The sequence below is a fragment of the Rhagoletis zephyria genome, unplaced genomic scaffold (genome assembly GCF_001687245.7).
Source record: "Rhagoletis zephyria isolate East Lansing unplaced genomic scaffold, Rhagoletis_zephyria_1.1 Rzeph_scaffold_05733, whole genome shotgun sequence".
NCBI classification, from domain to species: Eukaryota; Metazoa; Arthropoda; class Insecta; order Diptera; family Tephritidae; genus Rhagoletis; species Rhagoletis zephyria.
The window spans coordinates 26,667-33,889 of NW_016162816.1; the positions used below are offsets into that span (position 1 = coordinate 26,667).

General features: G+C 35.3%; 1 long non-coding RNA gene across 1 annotated transcript in view; it reads right to left on the reverse strand.

Moving 5' to 3' along the window:
- The window catches only part of LOC108372415 (uncharacterized), a 25,012-nt gene extending 18,452 nt beyond the window's left edge, over positions 1-6,560 (reverse strand). Inside the window, exon 1 of the long non-coding RNA XR_001848860.1 lies at positions 6,476-6,560. This is a non-coding gene — a long non-coding RNA (uncharacterized LOC108372415). The remainder of the gene's footprint in view (positions 1-6,475) is intronic.
- Positions 6,561-7,223: the final 663 nt, after the last annotated feature.

Sequence of the window (7,223 nt, forward strand, 5' to 3'; positions counted from 1 at the left end):
AAATAAAATAAAATAAAATAAAATAAAACAAAATAAAATTAAATTAAATAATAAAAAAATAAATAAAATAAAATAAGTGGGAAAAAAAGCAACGATAATTTACAAGGCGAACTTAGCACAGTGCATAGGCAACTGGCTGAGTCAGTGGGATCGTCGGTTCGAAGCCTACTGAAAGAAGTCTGATGAGGAAATGTGGTGATTTCCGAAATAGCTATCACTTCTACCATTTTTTCACATTATTGTTGTTTTTCCACAATAAGTTTTTCATTATAAACGGCCTCAAGCTCATTAAAAATTGTTGAACATAATTGTTATAAGGTCATAAAATAACAAAAAACAAATAAAATAAAATAAAATAAAAAATAAAATAAAATAAAATAAAATAAATTCTTGTGGAGTTGAAGTATCATCCGATAGTTTCCCTCATCCTTACAATGTCTTTTCATACCCAGACATTTTTTAATTGCAAGTCTTCTTCTACTTACATACTCGTATGTGGATATTAGAACTTCAAATTGCTTAAAAATTAAACGAGCTATACATGCATTTATTATTATTATTTTTCTCGTTATTATATATGTTAAAGGTTTCAGGGTATTTCAACAATTTAAGGCACAGTTTCAATAATTGTGCCTCTAAACGAAGCCCAAATTCCGTCTAGTGCCTGGCTAGATTTGCGTAACTGAGAATTTCTCAACAGTGCGAAAACAGTTTTTGGCATGGAATTCCCTTCTAGAGATATTCTATTCCGGCACGTAATAGATTTTCTTAACAATTTTCTCACCCAATATTATCTGGACAAGCACTTTCAAACAAAAATCAATCAGTTAGTCACTTCTGGCGGTAAACAGATTCTATCAGCAACGGTTATCTCTGTAAATTCTGGATGGGCACTACCACGCAATATCTTGCCATTTGGTATAACCTGTGAAGATGCTAGGTAGATTTTTCTAGTACGTTTACGTTGGCAGCGTCAGGATAGTATCTGCCATGCGACAGTCTTAAAGGGGTAACCTTGTGGGGCACATGAGCCTGAATTGGCTCCAGAATAATAGTTTCCCTTTGAGACAATCACTTTTGGTGTTGGGAAAATTTCCTTAACAGAGATACTTTTTACCAGTGCATGGACTGGGTGTATCCTACAGAATCCCTCGAAAAGTTATCTCTCATATTGTTAGTTTTGGTTATACTAGGCTGTTTTGATCAAATTTGCTTATGTGAAAATAAAATACTTTCTTCACTATGCTGCCCAACGTTTCGCCAAACTTCTTGGCATCTTCTGTTGCGTTTTATTTGGAAATTAAACTATTGTAAGCTTAATACTTATGTAAACTTAAAATTTAGCAGTGTTCACACCATCACCATGTGGTGCATTTGTCAAACATATGTCTATGTCGGGCATTAGACGGAAGAAAGCAAATACTACCAGCGCCTGACCAGAAGCAAGATACACTGCCGGAACAAAGTATTGGCACAGAAAATTTTTCACAGTATATGCAACAACTTTTATTCTAATATTTTTCCAACAATTTTGTATAAAAGAATGGTTACTTCTACAACAAAAAGCATAAAAATATAATTTCTAAACTTTGTGCAGAACTGGTGAAAATTCAGTAAATTTTCAACTTTTTAATCTGCTGGTGTCTCCATTATATTTCTTTGTTTGTTATGTTTCTTTGTGTTACGAGTATGTTGGCTAGTTGTGATGCCTTTAACTGCTCTGTTTTTACTTCCAGCTTATGCTCCATGCTTCTGCTGCCTCAGCTGTTGTCTCTTCCATTTAAGCTTTCCATAAATTAGGCAAAATTTTCTTTATTCGACTTTAACCCCTTCATAATCGGCCTTCCTTTGATTTGGTTCGTCTTTAGTGTTGTGCTACGCTCTCTACTCAGTTCATACACTGCCGTGCATACATACAATTTCACTCACAACAAAGTATTTAGTATAATAACATTTTTAAGGATCTCATAATTTTATCAAAAAATTGAGTGCATGTGCGAAGTTAAAAAGTTGGTTAAATAAAGATCAAATTAGATATTAAGCTTAATTAAATTCTTCAAGCCTAGATTATCAAATTTCTAAAATCATTTATTGTGACTGCTAAAACCTCAAAAAATGTTTTGTATAGAACCCTGATTCCCAAAGTGGTCGTAGTGGACCCCCAGGAATCCAAAGGAGATTCTCCGTTGGCTTGAGAAAAAATGGTGGTTCACAAGTTGTAAATGGGGGTCCACGAAAATTTATCTAGTTTCGATAGTAAGAACAAACAATGCAGGCAGATAATACACTGCTCAAAAAAGGGCGAGAAGGATTCAAAAATTTCGGACATTTTTGACGGGCTGTATTTCGGTGAAAAATGGTCATATTAACACTTAAAAAAAATCATATTGAAGCGCTACGGTTCTCATGCAATCCTAACAGATATTTCAAACAAATAATTTTGCATGTTTTTTGTTTTGTATGGTCCACGAGCTTTAAACAAATTTTTGGTTTGGCCGGGATATGGATCATATAGCCCGTTTTTAGCGTTTATTTCCTGTTTTGAAACCAGCCTTGATTATTTGAGAAGCGTATTTTAAGCCAGACTTTGCAAACATTCCCTCCTGAGGATTGAAATTCCATCTTCCTCCTCACTACAACTTCCTCTTTGTGAGTTAAAAAGAAAGAGCGCTCTTCAATTTAATTTATATTTAATAAAACTCAGATTTTTCATATCAGTATTTACCCCAACCGCCCATGCCACTCAAAATATTACTACTCATAAAAAAACGTAGCCAGGTAGGGGCAGGGGCAGCTGCCCCCTCTACAGCTACATAACGAAGGAAAAAAATTTAGAAATAACAAATACACAACTGTATGCGTAATCGAATTCGTAACTATGCTCTCACTTTCCACATAAGCTTGCGTTTTTCATCGTTGATGCAATGAACCACGCACAGCATTAAGCATTGAATTGGTACGGAATTGAATTAAAAACCCCACCATTGTGTGATGAACGGAAAGATGTGTCTTATACACATTTTTTTCGCGAATCAGCGACACGCAATAATTATGCTCCTAATATATCACGTTTGTGTGAAAGAAGATGATGGGAAAGATATAAGGCTACCAGAAAATTTTCCTGAAGTTATGGAAGAATTAGGAAAGTTTTAAATTCAGGGAAACTTTTTCACAAGAAAGTCTGCGTATAAATTGTGTGCTGCTATAAAAATTCAACGTGGAACCTACAGCACACATTATGCAAATGCAGACAATAACTAGATCACATCGCCGCTGGTCAGCATATTTAAAATATTTTGGAATGATCGCAAGAATGCAGAAGGGGTAACTACGGAGTAATTTAAAAAAATCTCGTTTGATTACAGCCGATGTAGGAGTAGAAATTTCTCTACCACGTTTGGTAGGTAAACAAAAAAAAAAACAGAAGTAACCCTCATCGGTCAATGAAAATGAGTACTGGTCTATAGTAAAACTAACGGCATCTTTACAACTACTCTTTTTCAATGAAAATACTCCAGCTTTTTCGCCGTCTAGATTGCACCCATTGTACTCAATTAAAGCCTCTACCCAGCATTGCAGCGGTCGACGGTTAACCGCTGTCAAAATTAAAATTCACAAAGGCATATGGAATGCTCCATACTTGCGGCGGCAGCGTTTTTACCACCCGCGGTTTTTGGATTGATTTAAATTTATTTATATTTTAACATCCCAGCGGGGACGGTACAATGTTGATTGAGTGTTGATTGTAGTAATTTTTATTATTTTCACGTTTGCCAATGTTTTCATCCATTTTCTCTTCCATACATACATACATGCACTTACCCTATAAAAAAAATATTTAATTTTAATGACAATTTTCAAATCAAAATGACAACTGACGGAAGCCGTCATGCGCCGCAATTATGTCTACTCTGACGGATTTCACTACGGCAGCTGTTCACTTACCGCCAACCGCTTAACCGTCGTCCGCTGTAATTCTGGATAGAACTTAAATGTTCCAGTGAAAAGGTGCAAAAGATCGCGAAGCATTTTCAACAGACTTATGATCTAGTTATTAGCATTGAACTCATTCTTTGGTACAATTTATGGAAGAAACAGAAAAAGAACTTGTCCGAAGAAGATTTGACGATGTTAAAGCGATAAATAGGTGTATTTCCATTTTGAGTGTTTTTCCATGGACATCAGCGATGGTGTAGCGATCCTTTAATACACTTTTCAGAGTAAAAACCTGGCTCAGAAGCACAACAGGGGCTCTATTTTGTAACTGTGAGAAAATGTAGTATACACCGAGTGCAAAACTCACAACCAAAAACTCGCCGACTAAAATTCACTGAGTTTTTCGGACAAGAAGTATACACAATTTTGACAGTTAAAACTCATTTTCACACATTCTGAATCGCAAAATGAAGAGTGCACACAATTTTCAGTGTACACTTGAAAACTCAGAATAGAGCCCAGGAGCCAGGCTCATGAGCGTCCATAGAAAACTCGTTACAGAAAACCACGAAATGATTCAGAAAATCCGAGATGTTTGTTATTAGATCAAAAATTGTTAAATAAAAATATATCAAAAAAAAAACAAGTATGTATATTTCAAAAGGGAGGGACCTAGGGTTATACTCCGACTCTGAACGGCGATTGTATTTTTATGAGAAACTATTTTTCATGGCCGAAATAAACTCGGAGGTTTGCCATTGCCTGCCGAGAGGTGACCGCTGTTAATAAATAACATTTTTTCTATACTTTTTGCGATGTTTCTTTCACCAGGGCTTGCACCCAATTTTAGTCTTTCTGTATGTTTGTACGCACATCACTCGAAGACTAATACATGGAATTGAACCCGGTTTTAACAGATGTATTGCCTGGGGTTTTTGAGAATTGCAATTTAAGTAAGTTGATAAGATAAAGTCAATATTGCAATATGGTTATCAAAATAAAGAGGTTTAAGAAGGTTTACAACCGAAAATACCTTTGTTGAAGGTTGCCACCTGTTTGAAAATTTAAATTAAATTTAATTGATAAGATATACTAAATATTACAATATGGCAATCAAACTGAAGATGAGTGTTGCCGCCTGTTTTAAAGATTTTATTCTATTTTACTGACAACGTTAGTGAAATATTACAACATCCCCATAGTGCGTATTTTTAATTTCACCCTATACCGATGATAAAAGTTCTTAATTAAAAAAAAATAAACTTTATAACATATCTACAGGCTAAGGTCTTTAATTTGACCTCTCATTTTTGAAATTTCTCTTCAAAAGTATTCTCAAACTAAAATCTTCTTAACCCTTCGGAGGGCGCGCTTTGAAAGTTACGCGACAATTTAGCCGCAAGGTGTATCTCAAAGGTTGACTGCATTTTTTTTTATTTATGTCGAAAAATCATTCAAACATAAAACATTTGAATAACTTGTGTTTATCCTGAATCATATTATAAGCATTTATTTTTAAAATGTTTATGCGTCATCATCAACAGTGGTGTTGGTACATTCCAGACATTGTGAAATATGCTTGCAATGTTTTCTGCAAACATTTTTGTTACAATTCATATAACAAATTTTTGTCTTATTATTCCTGGTACATATTCCTGGTTTCAATTTCTGTTTCGTAGCTGGTTTGCTTCTATATAAGTTTAAAAACATCTCCTTCTTTGCTTTTGTTGTTTCCCAGGGAACGAAAAATGACACTGAAGATGGCACAACGCCGAAACCGGTTTGTCTCCAAACCAAATTTGAGAAGGAATGACGGAAATTCGTTCTAAAATACATAATTTAAAAAACATCGTTTTTTTTTAAAAACCTAAGAAAATGAATATCATGATAGTTAAAAATTTTGCATTTCAAGCAGGTGGCAATGCTCTTCAAAATATTTTCAAACTATTACTGTTTGAAACTCCTTTCGTTTGTCGCCTATATGGCATGCCCAATATGATTTTTTAAACAGGTGGCAACCCTCCTATAGTTCAGCTAAGAAACAAAGCTTTTCAAACCCATTTCGATAAGGTGGCAACTCTTTTCAAAAAAATAAAACTTTATTGCACATACAGTCCAAACCTTTTAATTTGACACCTCATTTCAGAAGAACGAAGGACTGGTGCGGAGATGATGGCTTTGACTATTAAATAATTTGAGTTTAATTGTTTAACAGGTGACAACTCTTTTCGAAAAACTAAACCCAGCGCTTTAATTTGACATCTCATCTTAATCAAATCGGGTGAACGGAACAGATTTTTTGTCCAGGACAAAAAATTTCTTCGCGTATTATATGGGTATGTATATATGTAGATACACCTTTGAATAAAATGCGCGATAACCTGACTCTCTTTATAAGATTATAAATAGAATTTCCAGGAGAAATTCGATAATTTACCTACTTTCTAAATACCTTCGGAAATCTTTTTTTTTTTTTGAAAATCTCATTTCATAATGCTCTTTAAATCTATTTAATTTTTTCAATTCTAATTGCACTTACCTCGATCTCCGCGTCGTTGGATCTTTCATAACCATAGCCTCTGATATATCACCGAACCTGCTGAAGTAGTCTCGTAAACTTTCTGAAAAGAAGGAGGAAACAAATTTCAAATTTAACGATTGTACGTGCACACTTTCAATAAACAATCAAAAAAAACACAAATCTACGTTGCTTATATAGCCTCAACATATGGGCAACAAATGCACAGCTCATAATCCGNAAAAAAAAAACACAAATCTACGATGCTTATATAGCCTCAACATATGGGCAACAAATGCACAGCTCATAATCCGCGCACTGCATGAAGTCATATGCCAAAATTGGCCGCAACAGCTGAATGAAGCCAATTGTGCGTTGCCATAACTCACAAGTGCTGAGCGTGAATGCAGTGGAAGTTCTCGAAAATGACTCCAAATGGCATTTATGTTACACTTTAAATCGAATCGCTTTGTTGCAACGTTTTGCAGTAAGCAGAGAGAAGGAACAAAAATCATCCCAAACATTTATCAACGCAAACCGTTATATAGGATACATATGTGAAGCCAAATGTATCCAACTAAACGGCCTTGCCGCCATTCCTTCGCCTCGCGCCCCGAAGCTGCCTAGTCAGTTGTCTATCCAGAAGTCCACTTTGTTTCAGTTGCCACTCAGTGGCTTCTTCACTCATTCAACCAGCCAGCCATTCATCCTGCCGGGCAGCTATCCATTAACACCATCATTGGCAGCAACACGCATTCGACCCCCGACT